Below are 24,451 nucleotides of genomic sequence, written 5' to 3' on the forward strand. Positions count from 1 at the left end.
CACCGAATAAAAAACTGAGCAATTCTCTACGAAATCGGCGTATTTAAACTATTATTATTTTTGTATTTTGTGATTAGGCACAAACTTTCTGAGGGTCTTCCCTATCACCAAAAAAGCTATTTTGTGTCATTGGTTCACCCATACAAATCTCCATACAATTTTGGCTGCTGTTCATAAAAAATGGTACGGAAATATTCGAGCATCTGTAACTTTTCAAGGATTTTTTGATTGATTTGGTGTCTTTGACAAAGTTGTAGGTACTGATGAGGACTATTCAGAAAAAAATAGGAACGATTTTTTTTTATTTTTTATTAACTTTTTTCAACAAAAATTCATAAAACCCCGCATCTTTTCAGCCATTCAGAAGTATGGACCAACAATTTGCCGACAAGTCATAATTTTTTTTTTCAAAAGTAGTGATTTTTGTAAAAAAAAACGTTACTTAATCCACCTTTAGGTGAATGGTGCCTTCCTTACATTCATAAAGTCAATACATTCAGTAAAAATAGCAACATTCACTTAACATGTTTAACATTCCAACGCCCAAGGCTCCAAAAAAGTTGGAACGGTAACTTCAACTCATTGGTTCTCGGGCACAACTCAACCAATCAAGATAATTCTTCTTTCCAGTGATTTGTTAGGATGTCTAGATGATTCTAGAACTTTGCAGAACTTAATTTGATCAAGTCTGTAATTTTTGCGATCAAAAACATCGTTCCAACTTTTTTTTTCGCGTGTAAAAAAAAATTCGCCAAAAATTCCGCGGAGGCAGTCTTTTTGAAAAAGTTGGAACGGTGTTTTTGATCGCAAAAATTACAGACTTGATCAAATTAAGTTCTGCAAAGTTCTAGTATCATCTAGACATCTTAACAAATCACTGGAAAGAAGAATTATCTTGATTGGTTGAATAATGCTCGAGAACCAGCGAGTTGAAGTTACCGTTCCACCTTTTTTGGGAAGCTTGGGCGTCCGTGTAAGTTGGACATGCGTTGGGCGTTCCAGTGTTAACAAATCAACTGTATTACTTATTTCTTTTGATAGGGTTCGCAGACCTTTAATTTTTCTGGCTCATCGACAAAAAAAAACCTATCCAACGATAGTTTGCATGGAAGATTCAGTCAATATTTTTATCACAATATCTGAAATCCGACCTCTAAAATGTGTATAAATAACACTTAAGTGCTAATAACTTTTGAAAGGGTTGTCAGATCCTCGATGTATTAGGCTCATTTGAAAGGTCTTTCGATTGTCTAACTAACGACAGGTTGCATGATGGACCCGGACATCATATTTACTGAAATATCTGAGATCCGGCCTCCAAAAAGTGCATAAATAACACTTAAGTGCCAATAACGTTTGATAGGGTTGTCAGATCCTTGATGTTTTATGCTCATTTGAAAGGTCTTTCGATTATCTAACTAACGACAGGTCGCATGATGGACCCGGACATCATATTTACTGAAATATCTGAGATCCGGCCTCCAAAAAGTGTATAAATAACAGTTAAGTGCTAATAACTTTTGATAGGGTTGTCAGATCCTTGATGTTTTAGGCTCATTTGAAAGGTCTTTTGATTATCTAACTAACGACAGGTCGCATGATGGACCCGGACATCATCTTTACTAAAATATCTGAGATCCGGCCTCCAAAAAGTGTATAAATAACACTTAAGTGCCAATTACTTTTGATAGGGTTGTCAGATCCTTGATGTTTTAGGCTCATTTGAAAGGTATTTCGATTATCTAACTAACTATGGGTTGCATGATGGACCCGGACATCATTATCATTGAAATATCTGAGATCCGGCCTCCAAAAAGTGTATAAATAACAGTTAAGTGCTAATAACTTTTGATAGGGTTGTCAGATCCTTGATGTTTTAGGCTCATTTGAAAGGTCTTTTGATTATCTAACTAACGACAGGTCGCATGATGGACCCGGACATAATATTTACTGAAATATCTGAGATCCGACCTCTAAAAAGTGTATAAATAACAGTTAAGTGCTAATAACTTTTGATAGGGTTGTCAGATCTTCAATTTTTTGGGCTCATTGGAAAGGTCATTTTAATACCTTTCTGAAAATGTATAACATGATAGGGTTTCTTGCAAAAACCACCCTTTTTACAATCTTCCGGACATACGCCAAAATCGTTTTTTTAGCATAACTTTTGAAGTACTTAACTAAACTTGCTGATTTTAAATAGAGACCTATGGGACCCCAAGACGGATCGAATGAGACTACTACGGTCAAAATCCGTTCATCCAGTCCGGAGATAATCGAGTGACAATTTTTTTGTCCACCCACCTACACACATCCACACAGACATTTGCTCAGAACATGATTCTGAGTCGATAGGTATACGTGAAGGTGGGTCTACAAGGTCGAATTAAGAAGTTAATTTTCCGAGTGATTTTATAGCCTTTCCTCAGTAAGGTGAGGAAGGCAAAAACATGAAATCATGTACATAAAATTTGTTGACCTAATTTTTTTATGTAAAATCGAATTGGCAATCGAAAAGAAAATTTTGATTACGTGCATCGTTTTCAAAATATAGTCATTCAATGTTAAATTTTGTCCGAAAAAGTCCGTTTTTTAATATTTTTTTATAAAGTGCCCATGATTGCCCATTCCTGAAAATATTTATTTGAAGTTCAGAAAATTTTCTATGAAATAGTCTAATACATCCTAGTACCCCCTGAGACCCCTCATGGTACCCCAGGTTGTGAACCGCTGCCCTAAAACATAAAAAAAATCAAAATTTAAAAAATACGGATTTAGAGAAATTTATTTGTTTGAAAAAAAGTTAATTAAAAAATCACAAAAAAATCCGTGAATAGTCCTCATATTTGTAATCAAAATGCGGCAAATGAGTTTTTTGCCAAGCAGTCTTCTATTGAAAAATAATTAAATCAATTCTTGAGTTTTTTTAAGGGTCCTATAAACATATGAAACACAATAGCGTATTGGACCTTTAAAAAAACTCTAGAATTAGAAAACCCTATTTTTATCAATTTTGACTCTTTGCAAAGACAAAATAGTACAACACGCTGACAATTTTTTTTTGTACCTTCTCTTTGGCACAAAATTTGCGGTATTTGCGATGCGAATATTTCCATTCATTTTTGTATGGACAGCTACCAAAAGAGTATAGAGACCTGTATGGGACACAAAATGGCCTCTGGGAGGGCCCCACAAAGTTTGAGCTAAATAAACAAATACAAACAAAATGCACTTTCGGAATTAGGGAAGAATTGCTCAAAAGTTATATAAGAACTGCTCTAAAACCTACGATAATTTTTCATACAAAATTCTATACTATGTTGTTTGGCTCCTACCCAATATTTTTTAAATACCTACTCTGAGTTGATTCCGTGGAATCTAAACTTTTTGCTTCCACATGACCTGTGCCAAAAGTGTTACACGGCGTAAATAATAATTCTATTTTCTTATGACCGTTGATTACAAATGTTTACTTAAATTTAGTATTTAGCAGGGAAAGTGAAGAACGATATCAAGCAAAAACAAATTCTTTGCTACTACGAATCAAACGAATTCAAAATCGAATTTAAATTCTAAGAAAAACCAGCCAGGGCAAATTACCAATCTCAACTGCCACCTGAAGAAAAGAAAATGCGCTTTTTCTTCGTATAGCCCGGGTTATTTATTTAAATTTGAGCTCAACAATCAGACACCAAGTGAAGTAGAAAGGAAACTCGGAAAGAGGTGTTGAAGCAGATAAAAAATTAATCCAAATAATGTATAGGCGCATGGTCGAAACAAAGAGGGGTCCCGCTAAAAATAGGTCGAACAGACAACAACAAAAGGCGCGTGATTTTTAGGTTTAAATATAGTGCCGAGATCAATCAGATAATACGGGTGACAATTTCACCACAAGACATATCAAGAAATCGTCCACTTGTCTATTGCAGGGACAGTCTTGAACCGCGTTGAACTTGGAGCACTTTGCTTCTGTTGATCCGGCGAATAGTTCGATTAGTTTATGCGTAAAACCATTGCTGACGTCTTATTGATTCGTTGCTGATTTACAATAGTTTGTGTTAAATTAAAGTGATGAGAACTTCCTCATTTTTCCCAGCTGAGTGAAAAAATGGTGAATGTTGAGTTAATTTGGAAGACAAATATAATTAACTTTATTAAAAAATAATAAAAAAACTAACTTAATCCACCTATGTGGTTGGAGCCTTCCTCACTCATTACCGACAATGGCTGTACACAAATTTCATCTATTTTTTAGATCCGGAATAAAAAAGTACATGGGTAATTCTCCGCCAACTCACACAGCAGTTGCCCCGACCCCTCTTCGATTTGCGTGAAACTTTGTCCTAAGGGGTAACTTTTGTCCCTGATCACGAATCCGAGGTCCGTTTTTTGATATCTCGTGACGGAGGGGCGGTACGACCCCTTCCATTTTTAAACATGCGAAAAAAGAGGTGTTTTTCAATAATTTGCAGCCTGAAACGGTGATGAGATAGAAATTTGGTGTCAAAGGGACTTTTATGTAAAATTAGACGCCCGATTTGATGGCGTACTCAGAATTCCGAAAAAACGTATTTTTCATCGAAAAAAACACTAAAAAAGTTTTAAAAATTCTCCCATTTTCCGTTACTCGACTGTAAAAAATTTTGGAACATGTCATTTTATGGGAAATTTAATGTACTTTTCGAATCTATATTGTCCCAGAAGGGTCATTTTTTCATTTAGAACAAAATTGTTCATTTTAAAATTTCGTGTTTTTTCTAACTTTGCAGGGTTATTTTTTAGAGTGTAACAATGTTCTACAAAATTGTAGAGCAGACAATAACAAAAATTTTGATATATAAACATAAGGGGTTTGCTTATAAACATCACGAGTTATCGCGATTTTACGAAAAAAAGTTTTGAAAAAGTTGGTCGTCATCGATCATGGCCGTTCATGGTCACCCGCGACAGACACGGACGACGAAACAAAGAGAAACGCAAAAAGTAACTTTTTCAAAACTTTTTTTCGTAAAATCGCGATAACTTGTGATGTTTATAAGCAACCCCCATATGTCTATATATCAAAATTTTTGTAATTGTCTGCTCTACAACTTTGTAGAACATTGTTACACTCTAAAAAATAACCCTGCAAAGTTAGAAAAAACACGAAATTTTAAAATGAAAAATTTTGTTCTAAATGAAAAAATGACCCTTCTGGGACAATGTAGATTCGAAAAGTACATTAAATTTCCCATAAAATGACATGTTCCAAAATTTTTTACAGTCGAGTAACGGAAAATGGGAGAATTTTTAAAACTTTTTTAGTGTTTTTTTCGATGAAAAATACGTTTTTTCGGAATTCTGAGTACGCCATCAAATCGGGCGTCTAATTTTACATAAAAGTCCCTTTGACACCAAATTTCTATCTCATCACCGTTTCAGGCTGCAAATTATTGAAAAACACCTCTTTTTTCGCATGTTCAAAAATGGAAGGGGTCGTACCGCCCCTCCGTCACGAGATATCAAAAAACGGACCTCGGATTCGTGATCAGGGACAAAAGTTACCCCTTAGGACAAAGTTTCACGCAAATCGAAGAGGGGTCGGGGCAACTTTTCCCGATTTCGTGTGAGTTGGTAGAGAATTACCCACATCAATATCACTTAAGTGGCCATATCTCGAGACAGGGTTGCCAGATCTTCAATGTTTTGGACTCGTTGGAAAGGTCTTTTGATAACCTAACCAACGATGGGTCGGATGGTGGATCCGGACATTGTTTACATACATTTAAGTGAGATCCGGCTTCCAAAAACTACATCAATATCACTTAAGTGGCCATATCTCGAGTCAGGGTTGCCAGATCTTCAATGTTTTAGGCTCGTTGGAAAGATCTTTTGATAACCTAACCAACGATGGGTCGGATGGTGGATCCGGACAGAGTTTACATACATTTAAGTGAGATCCGGCTTCCAAAAAGTACATCAATATCACTTAAGTGGCCATATCTCGAGACAGGGTTGCCAGATCTTCAATGTTTTAGGCTCGTTGGAAAGGTCTTTTGATAACCTAACCAACGACGGGTCGGATGGTGGATCCGGACATAATTTACATACATTTAAGTGAGATCCGGCTTCCAAAAAGTACATCAATATCACTTAAGTGGCCATATCTCGAGACAGGGTTGCCAGATCTTCAATGTTTCAGACTCGTTGGAAAGGTCTTTCGATAACCTAACCAACGATGGGTCGGATGGTGGATCCGGACATAGTTTACATACATTTAAGCGAGATCCGGCTTCCAAAAAGTACATTAATATCACTTAAGTGGCCATATCTCGATACAGGGTTGCCAGATCTTCAATGTTTTAGGCTCGTTGGAAAGGTCTTTTGATAACCTATCCAACGATGGGTCGGATGATGGACCCGGACATAGTTTACATACATTTAAGTGAGATCCGGATATATGTGAAAACACATTTTTATACATAACTTTTGAACTACTTATCGAAACTTCAATCTGTATAAAACTCGATCTATGGGACCCTAAACCAAGTCGAATGCAACAGGTTCGGGTCAAATCGGTTCAGCCAGTGCCGAGAAACATGAGCTAGTTTGTTGGTCACATACATACATACACACACACATACACACACACATACACACACACATACACACAGACATTTGTTCAGTTTTCGATTCTGAGTCGATATGTATACATGAAGCTGGGTCTACGACGTTTTCATAAAAAAATCATTTTTAGAGCAGGATTATAGCCTTACCTCAGTGAGGAAGGCAAAAAGCTAAGCGATGCTGGATTCGAACTTTTTTTCTGTAATTATTCAAGTTAACATTTATCGATAAAACATTATTTAAAAAATTATAATGATAACAAAATGCTTAAGGCATTATTACAGTTTTGCTTCTGGCAAAAAATGCAAAACATATAAAAATTCATGAATCATGATATATTTATTTCAAAAATTTACGATTGAATCTTGCTCCAATTTATTTTCTGATTCCAAATTAAAAAATATATACACGTTAAAAGTTGTATATTTATAGAAAGCAGTTTGGGAAATACAATTTGTGTTTTATCTAGAACATTTATTTTTTTCTCTTTTTTGACGGGCTCAAAACAAAACGAAGCAAAACAAATGCTGTCATAAAACTTGCGAGTTCGGTCCCAAAATAAAAAAAAATATTAAAAAATCAAATGCAGACTTGAAATTTTAACAGTTTCACATTAATGTTTTCAGTTAACTATCAATAGAACATTTAGTGTTTTATTTCCAAACCTGCATTTACGCATTTGGACTATTATTTTCCAAGGAACAATTTATTGATTCTCAGTTTGATTTTTGAAACACTGTTTACAAAAACAATAATTATTTTCAACTTTATTTATCCTTGTTTAAATATAAAAGAAAACGCTTTCGATACCAAATGCTATAAATTTGATATTTTTTTCATCAAACATTTCTTTCAAATTTCCATAAACAAAAGTCAAAATGATAACTAAATTAAAAAAAAAAACCCTGTACTCTCAATAAAACTTTCTAAGATCGTTGCAAATCATTATTGAAGTTTTTGTCCTCGACTCTGACCGAGAGGGGGAAGGCGAGAGAGGCAAATCAAAACATTTTGAAACGACACCAATGCTAAATATGATATCTGATGTAGAAAAATGCATTTTAGAATGTCAGGTGATGAAAAAATTATTTCCAATCAATTTTTGAAGTTTTTTAAAAACAAGTTTGTGCGACCCCTGATTTTTAGGTCAATTTATAAGAGGGAACGTGATGTTAATTTTGAAAAAAATAGCAATGGCATTATGAGATAAATAAAATAATAAAAAAAACTAACTTAATCCACCCATGTGGTTGGAGCCTTCCTCACTTATTACCAACAATGGCTGATATGATGGAATTGTACAAAAATTTCATCTATTTTTTAGATCCGGAATAAAAAAGTACATAAATATCACTTAAGTGGCCATACCTCGAGACAGGGTTGCCAGATCATCAATGTTTTGGACTCGTTGGAAAGGTCTTTTGATAACCTAACCAACGATGGGTCAGATGGTGGATCCGGACATAGTTTACATACATTTAAGTGAGATCCAGCATCCAAAAAGTACATTAATATCACTTAAGTGTACATATCTCGAGACAGGGTTGCCAGATCTTCAATGTTTTGGAGTCTTTGAAAAGGTCTTCTGATAACCTAACCAACGATGGGTCGGATGGTGGACCCGGACATAGTTTACATACATTTAAGTGAGATCCGGCTTCAAAAAAGTACATAAATGTCACTTAAGTGACCATATCTCGAGACAGGGTTGCCAGATCTTCAATGTTTTGAACTCGTTGGAAAGGTTTTTTGATAACCTAACCAACGATGGGTTGGATGGTGGATCCGGACATAGTTTACATACATTTAAGTGAGATCCGGCATCCAAAAAGTACATTAATATCACTTAAGTGTACATATCTCGAGACAGGGTTGCCAGATCTTCAATGTTTTGGAGTCGTTGGAAAGGTTTTTTGATAACCTAACCAACGATGGGTTGGATGGTGGATCCGGACATAGTTTACATACATTTAAGTGAGATCCGGCTTCAAAAAAGTACATAAATGTCACTTAAGTGACCATATCTCGAGACAGGGTTGCCAGATATTCAATGTTTTGAACTAGTTGGAAAGGTTTTTTGATAACCTAACCAACGATGGGTTGGATGGTGGATCCGGACATAGTTTACATACATTTAAGTGAGATCCGGCATCCAAAAAGTACATTAATATCACTTAAGTGTACATATCTCGAGACAGGGTTGCCAGATCTTCAATGTTTTGGAGTCGTTGGAAAGGTTTTTTGATAAACTAACCAACGATGGGTCGGATGGTGGACCCGGACATAGTTTTCATACATTTAAGTGAGATCCGGCATCCAAAAAGTACATCAATATCACTTAAGTGGACATATCTCGAGACAGGGTTGCCAGATCTTCAATGTTTTGGAGTCGTTGGAAAGGTCTTCTGATAACCTAACCAACGATGGGTCGGATGGTGGATCCGGACATAGTTTACATACATTTAAATGAGATCCGGCTTCAAAAAAGTACATAAATGTCACTTAAGTGGACATATCTCGAGACAGGGTTGCCAGATCTTCAATGTTTTAGGCTCGTTGGAAAGGTCTTTTGATAACCTAACCAACGATGGGTTGGATGATAGACCCGGACATAGTTTACATACATTTAAGTGAGATCCGGATATATGTGAAAACACATTTTTATACATAACTTTTGAACTACTTATCGAAACTTCAATCTGTATAAAACTCGATCTATGGGACCCTAAACCAAGTCGAATGCAACAGGTTCGGGTCAAATCGGTTCAGCCAGTGCCGAGAAACATGAGCTAGTTTGTTGGTCACATACATACACACACACACACATACACACACACATACACACAGACATTTGTTCAGTTTTCGATTCTGAGTCGATATGTATACATGAAGGTGGGTCTACGACGTTTTTATACAAAGTTCATTTTTAGAGCAGGATTATAGCCTTACCTCAGTGAGGAAGGCAAAAAACTCAAGCAAACTAGATTTTGAGAGAGTTCTGTTGCGCGCCACGTTTTCCTTCCGCGCCACAGAGCGCGTTGATAGATTTCACAAAAAAAAATTTTTGTTTCCGTGCCGCGTCCTCTTTGTTTGTATTGAAGAAAAGCTCCGTTGTTTAGATGTGTTAATCAAATGAATGAATCTCGACTATGTTGTACTTCCACACGTACACTTACAAGCATGGTTGATCTCAGATTAGGGGCGATTACATTTTATTTAAAGCGGATTAAATTTGACTATTTGGAAAATTATCTCATTCGAAATAAAAACAAATATGATGCCGCATTTTGGACCATTACACAAAAGCTTAAAAGATTGATTTTGAGACGTGTAGCAACTTTGCGGTTCACTTCCTTTCATTAGTGAATAGTTACATTTATCGGCTTGAAACGGAAAATTAATGATTTTCACATAATTGATCGGTGTAGGAAAAAATCCTTATTTCCAGGGATTCAATTATTTCAGCCGATTCTCCGATGTTCAATGAAAATAACTTTGGATTGAGAATGATTTTTGACGGCTAAATAGTGAAAATTGATCCATAAATTAAGGCAGGCATGATCTTGAATGGGCACAGTTCGGAAATTTGAAATTTCTGTTCTTAAAATTCACTCTTGAGAATTGAATCCCTCAGATTTGCTTGTTTTGCCGAGTGGTATGCGATAAGGACAACAAACTTACCAAGCGTGGTAAATTCAATTGATAAGGACTTCGTTAATCCGTATTATATTTGCAATTCAGTTTGTTTTTTTTTTTTTTTTTCAGGGCAAACCTTATCAGCTCTTGAATATTGGTGATCGTACTTCGCAGCTTCCCATGAATCAGTTTTGCTCCAACTCTTACCGTTCAACGATCAATCAAGAAGTAGCTCGGCAGATTTACCTGAAGACGTCGTGACACTTTTTAAATTTAATAGTGATAATGGTTAAACCAAAAAGAAGAAAATTTGTGGAAGAACATATACCGTCATCTCAGGTTTTTTTTTGTTAATCTGTGTCTGTTCCAGCTGAAACCAATCAACAATATCCAAACACTGTGCATCAACAAGAGTTAAGCTGATGACGTTATTCGTGATTTGGGCGAAACAAAAAACTTTGAGAGAGTTACAAAATAGTTGTATTCAAACTCAGCTGAGAAAAAAAAGCTTGGTGAAACGACTGCAAAGTGACGTCGAAATCAACACTGCAAGATTAAGTTTGTGCCAATAATAAACGAACATACCCTCATGAACTGTAGCAATTGATAATGAATTTTGTTTTCATTTTTTTCATGTGCCGAGTCGTCAACGGTGAATCCAAGGCGGAAAAAGGAGAAAAACAAAAACATGTGCCCATTACTTTGGTGCGTGAACGAGGTAAGTGTTTTATCTGTCAAAAGGTGGGGCTGAACTCGAAAAAGATGAGTGAATTTTGGACAGCTGGCTGGCTTTATTAACACATGCTTAAAATGCATACTAAGCTAGTAAGAGTACATGTACTTATGCTGGAAATGTCATTAAGAAAAGATAATTTGTCCCGGAAAAAAGATGGCGTGGGTATATTGCCACTTTAAAATTCAAGTTTTGGTGAAACTTTAAGTGATTAGCTATTTGAGTTGCGTTGGAGAATTTTAACCGTGCGCGTCGCGGTCATCACGCAGGATTTTCGTTGCCATTTCCGTCTTTGTTGTCCCCCCCGATTGTGTGTGTTTTTCGGTCCGGGCGATTTCGCGATGTTTGACAGTTGCGTTGAAAATTTATACACTGTACAATAGGATCTTAAAACTTGTTTTCAATCCTTTGCCATATTACACAATTATATTTTAAAACATTATTGATCAACATCGTATTCTAGAGAGCAGTTTACAGAACATGTTCCCCCAAAAAGTATCAGTTTTGAATCAATATAAGCAGAGACTTGCAGTCGATGAAACCAGCTCAAACACTTATTTGCATACTTAATCCGACGTTTGAGCTGCTTTCATCTACTGCAAGCCAAAAATCCACCTAAAATCAATCCACACAGCTGAAAAAGCCATATTTATAAGCAGATTTATGCCCAAATTCTTAAAAAAATCTGGATGTAATGATGATTTTATTTTTTTTTAAACATGAAAATAAATAAAAATATGATGAAACTCATAGAAAATAATGTTGAATCATTTAAAAGAAAATCAGAGCATGGTGTTCACCATGTGAAATTGAATTAAATCCAGATTTTTTTGGAAAATGGCACTTTTTATTTTACTAAATAAGACACACATATTGTGGCGGAAGCAAGTTATAATATATCGAGAACACCCATGAGAGATGTATGCGTAGCAAGTTGTGTTTCACCTTCCTGATTAAAAATATGTTCGATTCAAAATATTATATCGGTGAAAATTGCGTTTTTCAGAAAAAAAATATTAATGGAGACGCATGATTAGTACCACCAAAATTTAAAAAAAAAAACTTTTTTTGAAAGTTTATGCTAATCAGAGGTAAAAGAAATCGAAACATTTTGAAACACAACTTATAATAAGGCATTATTGATAAATTATTAGAATTTACTTGAGCCACCATACGCCTCTTGCCATGGTACTTCATATGGAAACACATTTTTTTAAACGCCTAATCAGGAAGGTCAAAGACAACTTTTTACGTATGAATCTCCCATGGGTGTTCTCGATTAATAATATTTTGCTTCCTCAAAACCGTGGGACATATTTCTGCTTACATTAAACAAAAACTGATTCTTTTTTAAGTAAACTCGTTCTGCACTGTGATTGATTCGAAAATGAATAAAAAAGTAATGGTGTAATCCTCTGCCATAGGATTGAAAAAATTGTTTTAAGAACATATTTAGTAATAAATAGGTTTTTTAATGAAATACTCTAAGTTTAGTAATGTTTAATGCTCAATTTTTTACGTTGGCAGCATGTTTCTGTATTTTTATGAAAAAAATGTACAAAAAAAAGTTTTATTCGGTTGTCTCGGATCTTCTAGCTTTGATTTCAAGTTAATTTCAAAGAAAGCTAGAAATCTTGTAAATTTGGACCGGAATCTCTCGGTATTCAGAAGGCCCAGGACATCCCAAAATACCAGCTAAGTTGTTTTCATACTCACTAAAGTTATGTGAGTGTAGTCCGGGGTCAAAACACAGCGATCCTTGCTTGTTACGGCGGTAAATACGTTCTGAATTTCATAATATTTCCATGGGACTATCCATAAACCACGTGGACATTTTTTTAGGAAATCTCAACCCTCATTTCCCTCCCCCCCCCCCCCCTCGTGGACAATTGTACTTGTAGAAAAACTTTTTAGAACTAATTAGTATTTGTCATGAACATGGCATCAAATTAAGCTAAAAAAGATCTAGTCAAAAAAAAAATTAGATATGAAAATCTTAATTTTGCCAATTTTCGCAACCTTGCTCTTGGGATTATTGCTTTCCAATGGCACGCCGCGCTCTGTTCAAGATACATCTGGAACCGTACCGGTTAAATGTTTATCGACTTAAACGACGGGGTAGACCACAAACTGCTGAGAAAGATGATGCTTGTATAGCACAGAATATTGTGTTAGCTGGAAATTGTCTGTTCGGAGGATCCTTTCTGTTGGTCTTAAAATAAGCCAAATTACGAACGGTTTGTGTCGTGCTATGAACCCGTCTTTTATAGAAAATAATCCTAATCTTGAAGATTTCCGTAGGGGAAGGTGGGGCAAGACGACCTTATGGGGCAAGAGGAACAATCGCACGTACGGCCGTAATTTTTACAATTATGATTATTTCCAGTATGAGGAATTGTTGCTAGCAATGCAATTAGCTGATTCTACTACCACATAACCGCCAAAACGACGTAAACGCCACGGGGCATAAAATTTAATGAAGTTTTTTTCAAAACCTTTGTTGTCTTATAATATTTTGAAAGTACAAAATAAGGCTTAGGTTTCGTTTTAAGGCTCATTTTATCAAGCTTCTATTTTTCCTAGATCAGTAGTGTCCCAACCAATGATTTGCACCTGTTATAAAGTATGATTTAACTTTTGGTTATTTTTGTTGAGAGCTTTTAAAAAAACTTGTTCAGGTGGGGCAAGTGTACCATATGGATTCTTAGTATGGAAAAAGTTACAAATTGCTGCAACAACATATTTTATTGGGAAATAAATACATAAAAGTTCTTAAAAACTGATAAACAGTTGTAAAAAAGAAATGTCCATACAAAATTAAGTGATGTTATGAAAATTTACTATTAATCACCTAAGTTAATATTTTTTCGTAAAAACGATCAAATTTTTAGTAAAATATTACTATTTAATCTAAAAAGGAAAGAAACGTTTCAAATACATTCTAATCTGATGTTTCAAAGTGATAGCAGTTCAATTGTTATCAAATTAACATGTTGTTTCATGCATAGTTCCTCTTGCCCCAACGGGTTGTTCGTCTTGCCCCACTAGTTAAGTAGAACTTACGAAAAATCAAAAATTTTAAAATCAATTTTTTACATTAAAAACAGAATTTTTTTAAAAATTTGTTCTATCAAAGTCTTAGTCAAGACCTAGAATAAGATGATTATAAAAAATCCGACAGATTTTATAACGTTTTTAATGGGTTATAACGAGCATTTCCTCAGCTTGTTACACTTGCCCCACTTTCCCCTACTTAAAAGTATTATCACTAGCAGAAATATGCAGCTCAAACAATCTAGTACCAACATATCCTCCGAGACAAGCACACCTGGTGATCGCAGCGATCGTCATTGGAGATATAAACGCTTGCATCGTGAGCGACTACCAAGTCTCACCCTGTTAGCCGAGGATGGTGATTAGTTGGAGTAGATGAGCGAGTTCATGCACTCGGGATCGCTACAACACCAGCACCAAAGAGAACCAGACTTGTATCCACAAAGTTCGAAGCCTCACGAAGCTGACTCTGTGCAAGGCACTGATCAGGCCGGATGTCCACTACAGACTACAGATCACCTAACGGCAAAACTGCGCTAACGCTTGTCCGAACTCAACAAGATCCGGTACCGTCGCCCGCAGCGTTAATACCTGGAGCGACTCAAGGACCCAGTACGCGCGGGAACTCGAAGCTGCGTTGACTGACGAAGGTGGGCTCACCGAGACCCCTGTGTAGGCCTGTTGGAGTCATATGGAAGCAGCCATCAACGTAGCGGCATCGAGCGCCATCGGGTACGTGGACCGAGTTCGCCGGAACGGCTGGTTTGACAAGGAATGTCAGGCTATTTGGGACGAGCAAACAGCACTCACGATGAGGGAAGATGAGGATGTCATCGAGAAGCTGCAGAACAACAAGGCGGCTGGGAAGGATGGTATCGGTTCAGAACTCATCAAGTTGGACAAGCTGGTGGCCAAGATCTGGGGCACAGAACAGCTTCACATAAGGTTTTCGTACGGCGAGTGCTCAGAACGATCTTTGGCGACGTACGTGAGAACAATGTTTGGAGGAGAAGGATGAACCACGAGCTGGCGTAACTATTCGGCAAGCCAAGTATTCGGAAGGTCGCCAAGGCTGGTCGAATCCACTGGGCTGGACACGTCACAAGAATGACGGACGCACCGGATGCGCGCCAACCGAACCAGACTATCAAGTTGGTGAAGTTGGGGGACGCAACGTGCAAGCTAGTTGAACCAAGAGGAGGACGATCTGGAAAGTGTCGGGGTTCCGAGTCGAAATTGAAGAGAAACAGCCCAGAAGTGAGTTTGATGGAAACGTAGCTCATAACCTGGAGGTTGTCCGAGCAGTAAGTTCGAGCAAAGTAACGTACACAGTAAAAAATTGTGTAAATTTCGAAGCTTTAATTTCGGAAGGTTGAAAATTACCTCTTTTATGAGGTAATTTTACCTCAATTTAGACTGAAAAACTGACATTACATCATTAAATTGGTAAAAGTACACATTTTCAGAAGTAAAATTTCACATTTTTTTCTGGCATAAATGATGTTCCCCTTCCCAGATGTAATATTACCATGATTTTTTTTACTGCGTACGCAAGTGACACTAGGTCTGGGGTTGAGATTGGGTCAAAGTATTTTTTATACGATTAGTGCAATTTCTCAAATTTGTATCAATGAGATTGGGTAAATTTTCAAACTAAAAGCATAAAAGGTAGGCGACTGCAAACCTTCGCCAAATTTGGGAGTTTAAATTGTTTTTGTTAGTTGTATAGAAATTTTGAATTTGATCACAGATCATACCCACATAGCTTCAGTGAGTATGTTAGACTTCTCTGATGTAGTGTTGAGAAGGTTTGGGCCATTTCAGGTAAACAAAGATACTTCAGAACATTGCACAAACAGTATTAATTTAAACGATGGCAATTTTTTGTCAAATTCTAGTTGGGTTACAATCTGTATATTGATGCATGCAAGGAAATGATTTAAAACCACCTTGCGTCTACCTTAAACTGTTCGGACACAAATTATCCAAAAAGCCAATAACTAAAAATTGCACCAAAACTTGATTTTTGTATAATTGCCTGTAATGTGTTGAGTTGAGCCTCTTCATTCAAGGCAACTTCCCCTTTGAGCTTCTAACCGGTCCACCATTTCAGAACCCACATATACTACCAGAACGTTCAGAGTCTGCTTTCAAAAGCGAAGCAGAAGGCCTTCCTGGCTGAACTGATGCAATGCCCGTACCCCGTCGTGTGCCTCACGGAAACGTGGTGGCATTCCAAAACCGATGCAGCGGAAGCATTCGGCAGCGATTACATCGTTTACCGCACGGACCGGAACGTCCGCAACAGCCCCAAGAAGCGAGGAGGTGGCACGATGCGCAGAGGAGGTGGCGTCGCTATCGCCGTAGCGAAAAGCCTTAAAAGCAAAATCCTGAAAGTCCGAGGATCAGCTGGATTGGAGCAAGTTTGGGTGAGCATCGTCAACCAGCGGAGGAGGTTTCTTGTCGGGTTGCTCTATCTACCTCCACAGTGGGCAAAGAGGCAAATATTTATGAGGGCCCACCTTAAAACGGTGGCGAACATTCAACGCAGTCATCCAAACTACAAAATAATTGTAGTTGGTGACTACAATCAATCTCTTGAGTGGGAAAAGTCTCCCAAGGTCGGAGCCCAATTGATTGGAGGCCAACGGCTTAAACCTCCCTCCAAGGTTATGCTGGAAGGATTCAAGGGATGGACGCAACTCAATTGCGTTCAAAACCACCAAGGCAAATCCCTTGATCTGGTGTGGTCCAACAAAAGTACTCAGGCCTTGGTCAGTAAAGCCAAAGCCTTGAGCAAAGTGGATAATTTCCATCCTCCGCTGGAGTTTTTTGCCTAGAAAGGCAGAGCTTGGAGGTTCCGTACCTTATAAGTACAGAGTGTTGGGTGTTAGGGTCCCACAACTTTGGGCTGCTGAAATTTTGATTTCACGAACAAGTTTATTTCCAGTTTTGTTGACGAGTTTACGTTTCCAAAAGTAGTCTAGAGTATCGACATTCCAAGTTACAACTACTAAACTACCCACACAAGCATACCCAAGTAACAATTTTTTCCAGGAGTTCTACAAGAGCTCTTCAAGATAGCTACAGCATAGCAGTTTGGACCGCGGTAGGATAAAACTCTCTTCAAGTACTCTTCCAAACTCCTGAAGAAGTTTTGAAGAGAATTGTATCCTACCGCGGTCCAAACTGCTATGCTGTAGCTATCTTGAAGAGCTCTTGTAAAACTCTTGGAAAAAAATGTTACTTGGGTATTGATCTTATGTGAACTTTTTGAGAATATTTTAAATTGAATATATTTGGTTTTTTTAAGTTATTTCATTCATCTAACTATTGAATCCACAAAACTAAGGGTCCTCAAAAATTCATAACAAAAGGTAAATGTTGGCTTACTCAAAAGTGAAGTTCATACATGTTTTATTGGAAACTGGGTAGATATGGTGCTTTAAAAATGATTAAATTGACGTCATAGCCCTTAACATGACCATAACCAAAGCAGCGATTCTAAACGGGGATACCTGCCCATCATTTAACGGCTATTATCTTCTTTAGTCAAAAACGAAGTTTAAGCTCCAGATGGTAGAGGATGTTTCAATACATCTTCTAAAACTTGAAATACACAAAAAATAGTGTTTAGCTTTGGCAGCCGAAACGAAAAACCAAACATCCTGAATATTCGATTCTAACGGGAAATTGCATTGAAGAAGATTCGGTGGTGAACATTCGTTTTCTCTTCTTTAAGTAAACTTAAAGTAAACTCACCAGTTTCCCTACCCCAGTTATCCAAACAGTATTTGTTATTATTTTGACAACATTCAAGAAAACATTCCGTACTTCGGTTCTTGGAAGATCAATTCCCTCCAAGGCAAGCCAGTTTTACTCTAAAATTCCATATTTTGATTAACATCAAAAGCAAAACGTCAACAAAACTTGAATTTGAACAATGTTTTGTATTTTCTTTGGCCAACAATTACTTCAAAGTTGTGGGAAACATTCACGCTCTTAAACATTTAAAAAAAAATATCCAATTTGTTATATCCATCTTGTAAAATAAAAGTATTTGTTTCTTTTCTTTGGAGACTTTTTACTGAACGGTACTAAATCCTTACACCGGTGGAATTGCATTTTTTTTAAATAAAAAGTTTAAAATAATAGGCCGATATAACCATGAAAGCAGGGCTTTTTCCGCCATTTTTCGGAGTGAAGCAAAATATTTCGTGGGAGATCTGGTGCAACTTTTTTGACATCGATTTTATAGGACATTTCTTCAGGAAAGTCGCTGAAAATCGATGAATTACTTGCCCATTAAATGTCTTATGATAATTCATATTATTCTTAAATACTTTACCAATATTTTACCTCCAATCAGAACTTTTCAAAATCAAATTTATCACATTTATAGTTTTTTAAATACATTTTTAGAAAGATTCTTAAAGCTGTTCTCTGGTATCTGTTTGGTTTGAAAATGTTTTAAAAGGTTTTTGGTGGAATATGGCAAAGAATTGAATATATAATTTTGGGAACCTATTAGGTAATAAATAGTTTTTTAATGAGTTTAGCAATGGCAGTTTGTTGCTCCACTCTATGACAAATTGTATGAAGATAAGTTCGATCGTCTTGGATTTTCCTGTTTGATTTGGGGTAATTTCAAAGAAAGTTAAAAATACGGTAAATATGATCGAAAACTTTTAATTGGAGGTCAAATGTACAATTTTGAGTAATTAAATATTTTTTTATGCATTTAGCATTAGCATTAGCATTAGCATTTGAGGACGCCCTATCCACGGATGGCTCCACAACGCTTATCCCACTGTTTGGTCTGGTTGTGTTAGACCCTCATCCGGAACAATAATCCAACACGGGAGATACCATGTCTTCATCTTTTGATGAGTGTGTAATACAGCCCAGGGCATAAGGGGGTCCTTGCCGGGTCTAAGCTATCCTTTGGGGAGCGGAAGGAATGTTAGTAAACACCTATCTAAAGTGCGCAAGGATCCCTGCGTCACCTTAGGGGTATAGATGTTTGTAGGGTGGTTTTGGACTCAATGTTAGTAGAAAGGTAGGACCCTAGGATATACCTCGAAAGGTATTGCGGGTTGATAAAAAGTGGTTTATGTTTTATGATATTAAACTCATACAGTCGGCTGTAATGAGTAATGTGGATGATTTAAAGATTTATGATTTATAAGTTAATAATAATAGATTATTATACTCAGTCAGCCTGCTGTACTGAGGAAAATAATGATTTATATATTTTCAATTTTACGTTTAGGTAGGTTTTAAACTCATACAGCCGGCTGTATCGAGTAAATAGTAAGAGAAATTTTGGTGTTAAATTAAAATCGATTCATTCTTAGACAGCCGGCTGTGGAAAGACTGAATCGCCGGGAAAATATACTGTGCATTTATTATTTTCTACATTGGTGTCTCTAGCCGAACAATTAACCGAAGAAAAGCAAAAAACAAACAAACACGAGGTAAAACGAACGACGACAACGGAAACCTTCCGCGACGAACGCGACGTGAACTGTTAAAAGCATAAAAAATAAAAATACAAAAGACGCGGCGTAGTTCTACTTCAAAATACGAAAATTGAATTTGACACCGATTCGATCTGTGAGTTTGTGACCTCTACTGTGAGTCAACTGTGGTATTCGGGAAGAGAAGCACACACACATACATCCAATCACTCATTCTCTCACATCGTAATCACGATCATTCGCTTGCTCACACTAACACCATTCATGACGAGAAACAAAACAAAACATAAACATAAATAGAACGCTCTCACCGGGTCCGGAGCAGTAGCGCCATGTGGGTTTCAAGCTGCAGCATCCTCCGCAATCACGCCGCCAAGTCAAGCTGCTGTTGTTGGTCGCCTCCGTTACACCAACACCAACACTGTCATACACGCCAGCATGTTCTCTCGGCACTCAAGTGCCTTCTTTTCCGGGAAGAGCGAGGAGCCAGGAGAGCGCGGCAAAAAAACTGTTTCTCTCTGTACTCTGCTTTTTCACAACCATTTTCGCGAGAGAAAATTATAGATACACTAACACCACTAAGTTTCCTCTCTCCGGATGGCGTAGCCCAACAAGTGCTAAAACATGACGCCATTTTCCTCCTGCTCCAAATTGAAACAAAAATCACAAAAAATTGCACTTTTTTTCTCAAGAATCACTTGAATTCCACATTATTCGTACGTAGAAACATTTTCCGCGACGGATGGATAACTTTAACTGTTAAACTTAATATTTTTCACATAGAAATCGTAAAAAAATTATGCCCGTGACAGCACACACGACCGACCCGTAGCAGTGCAGCTCTCTCTTCCTTTTCGATTCAATTAAATATTTTTTTATGCATTTGTACATGAATCCATCGATTTTCTGCAACTTTTCTGAAGCAAGGTTGTAAAAAATCTAAATTTTAAGCAACTATTCAGAAAAGATTACCCAAAAATCGAATAAAAAATTCAAAACAAAAAGTTGCACTAGAACCTACCCCACGCAGCCCCACATCCCCTCCTCTGCTTTCATGGTGCCAAATAACAGACGTGCCGATTTATTTTATCTTAACTTTTCTTATGGGTTCTTTTCGACTGGTACACTTGTTGCGAGTTGTTTGTGGCAATTTCAAATCGTTTGATCTGTTTTATTGACTGAGAAAGCTCTACAAAAAAAAACAACTCCGCTCAAATGCAGTTGCATCAGCTTCACTGATTGCATCAAAGTCGGTAAATTATGATGCAAAAAGGAATCGTGAGGGCCGAGATTCGTGGCCCTAAATTTTATCATGCTTGTCTAGCGCCTTTTCCAACAGTACTAAGCCCGCTTGCTGGATAAAGCACAGTTCTACTCCTATTCATGACTAATCTGTGATGTCTATTTTTAAAATCAGCATGTTTTGTTTTTGTTTTCTCTTCTTCAGATCTAGGTGTCACTTGGAGCCGAAAGATGGTGGACGCAGCCCAAAGCAGGAAAAACAAATCCATCTCCCGAAATGTTGCAAAATTTCTCCACTCTCCAAGGCAGCAGCGGGCAGTGCAGTGAAGTGAAAGTGATATTAAAATTGTTATCAATTAGTGCAGTGCAAATCAGTGCAAATTCAGAATTTTCGATGTAATTTTGGAATCTGTGTCATTTTCGGAGTTTCCAAGAGTTTCCCTAATCGATTGGCCATTTTAAAGTTGAAAATTGCTCAATCGGATTCTGGGAAATTGAGAAGCTCAGTTTTTTACGAAAAAAGATTAAAATAAAATCTAAACAAAACATGCGTTTTTTTGTGTAAATAAGTACGAACAAAAAAGAAACTCATCAGTTTTTATCGTCTATTACTCCGCCATCTATCTCTGTTCCAAAGCAGTCTTTTGAATTAGGCAAGAATAAAAAATAGTTTTAGCAAATCTTCGTTATCAGCAGTCAGAACCTTTGTCATGCTAGTTAAAACAAGTTTTAATGTTAACGATCGTGTGACGTAATCGATGGTCAAATTCAATTTCTTTCAATTCCTTTTTCATCACTAAATTGCGTGTAACAAACAAAAAAAGCCAATTAGTCATCATAACCTTTTCTCAAAATAAGCCGTTTTCATTCTTCTCTTCAATATTATGTATCAAACGACGCTTATTGTAATTGTAATTGTAATTTTATTGAAACGATATCCTGTTTGTTTACACTGTATATAATTTTTTATTTAACTGGTTATTTCCTTTAAAAATATTTAATGATAAAAAAACGACACTCTAGTTTTTAAGATGTTTCATTTGCATTTTGGGCCAGCTTTGAGTTTTTAATTAAATACAAGTCTAGAGTTTTTTTTATTAGGTCCTATAAACATATGAAAGACAACAGTTTATTGGTCCTTTTCAAAAAAAAAACTCTGGAAGTAAACACTTTTACACAACGTTCCGCCATCAACCTCAATTAAAATGTAAACAATTTCACTGTCCCGGCAATGCCGGCATCTTATTGACATCTTAGTTTTCCCGCCTTTTTTGTTGTTTTTAGATTACTCAGTACACAGCTGTCATTCACGCGAATGGCGTCAAATTATAAACCAGTTTCGAACACAAGTTTTCGCGACTAAGGTTTGAAAATTGAGTAAATGATGTGGTTTATTTTTTCAATGCTTCTTTCAACATTAAATAATTAATGTTAAAAAAAACATCCAAATCCATTTAAAATCATTCAACAAATCAAAGTTAAGTTATTTTTTTTTTAATAATTTGAGCACTAAAATTGAAATATGTTATTTGCATGCTATGGTTTCAATTTTTGGAAGCCATTTATTTTTGAAAACAAAGAATGAATTAAAAATATAGGTATTGAAATGCTTTAAAAATATTTGTTTAAAATCATTATTTTGACTAGATATTTAATATTTTTTTATTTTTTTTTTTTGTAAGAAGGCCGTTGCAAATATTTTTTGAACTTTATGTCCCTCTACTTTCTAATGAATTTTTTTTTTTTTGAATGCATTCTACACCTGTTTAGTTGTTTTGCCATCATTAGTTTCCAAAATATTCAAGTATTGACAAAAAAATTATTTTTTGAGAAAAATAAAATTTTTGCGGTGCTGTTCATCGGAATTTTCTAAAAATTCAAAACATTTTCAAACAAGCCCAAACATGCTAAATATGATTTGGTTATCAATGCAGAAAAATGCATTTTTGTTTGTTTTTAGTTGATTAGACTTTTATTTTCATGGAAATTTTGAAGTTTTTGGAAAAATATTTTTTTTGCCCCCTGATTTTTCAAACCAATTCTAGAGGGGGGGGGGGCGACATAAACTTTGAAAAATATTTGCAACGGCCTAAATGCAAAGTAAAAATCTAATTATTTTCAAGTTTTAAAAAAAAATAAGCATGTATGCCTGGCTAAGCAATGTTCTTTTTAAAAGTGTTCGCTCAAATCTAAGATGGAATTTTATTTCAAATAATAAAATAATCAAAAACAAGTATGATTACATTCAGAGGACATCCAAAAACCACGTGATCAACTATCTTTAGTTGAAAACGATTAATTGATCGTCAAAGTGCTGATATGGCCATATTAGAGGTACGATGGAGTTAAATGCTGTTCCCCTACCATGCGCCTCCATTGAAAACGCGATCAAAAAATAAATTTTAATTTCGATTGTAGTCCTTGGATTGATATTACCTGATAGACTTTTTTTAGAGACTTCGTACAAAATTCCAAAATCCAAACATCAAGTATTGTATAAATTTTACTTGACTGGTCATAACCAAAGACAGGGTTATCAAATCTTCAATAATTATGACTCATCACAATATTAGCCATGTTTAGGGGTCATATTTTAGGTTAGAATTTAAACATTTTCAACAAACTTAAGACATTAGTTGACTAAATGTTTTTATTTTCTGAGTTGGTATAAAACGTTTGGTATAGATATAACAGATCATTGATAAGTTTCTTTTAAAGCTTTTATGACAAAATGAAGTTTGTCAAGGAACATTTCGAAAAGAAGTTGAATATTTTAAAAAAGTTGAATGGTTTTTGAAATTGATTCTCTGTAATAAAAAATGGAATTCTCCGAAAAAAAAAAATAGTGAAAACATAAAGCCTCAAATCACAGTACAGAAATGTTGGAAATAAACATTTGTGCCAGGTTCAATATTAAATTTCAAGCAAACATTTTCATGTACAGTCCAGACTCGGTTATCCGAAGGCCTTGGCAAAATTTTATTTCGAATGATTGAATCACAAGAATTTTTTTTTTTCGTTGTCTTTTGGATGACCCCTAAACAACCTTAAAGTGATTAAGAACTTTAAATCCATGATGACGACTAAAATGGCGGTGATGAAATATTGAAAAATGCATTTTTTAACAGGCAATCAACCATTGATATTTGACTAAAATGGGGTCCCAAAACCTGAATTTTATGTTAAAGGAAAGAAAATAAAAAAAAGATTTTTTTTTTGTTCGTGATTCGATTATCCGAAGTCCGATACAAACCTTCTGATACACAGAAAAAAATAATGTAAATTTGGAAGCTTTAATTTTGGAAGGTTTAATATTACCTCTTTTATGATGTAATTTTACCTCAATTTAGACTGAAAAAGTGACATTACACCAGAAAAGTGGTAAAATTACACATTTCCAGAGGTAAAATTACACCTTTTTTCTGACATAAAAGATGTACCCCTTCCCAGATGTAATATTACCATGATTTTTTTTTCTGTGTAATCGTACTTCGGAAAATCGAGGCTTCGGATAATCGAGTCTGGACTGTAATGGTAAAAAACATAGAAAATCTCGCTGGCAAAAGTGTCCAACCCCCCCGTAATTTGCGTGCAGAAAAACGCTTGAGGAAAGCGTTTTTCGAAAACCAATCTCTGAAGGCACTCTTTGTCAGAAGTTCTATGATTAAACAAAAACATGTGACGTCCTTTACTCTAATTT

This window comes from Culex pipiens, chromosome 2, assembly GCF_016801865.2.
Source record: "Culex pipiens pallens isolate TS chromosome 2, TS_CPP_V2, whole genome shotgun sequence".
In the NCBI taxonomy this organism is placed as follows: Eukaryota; Metazoa; Arthropoda; class Insecta; order Diptera; family Culicidae; genus Culex; species Culex pipiens.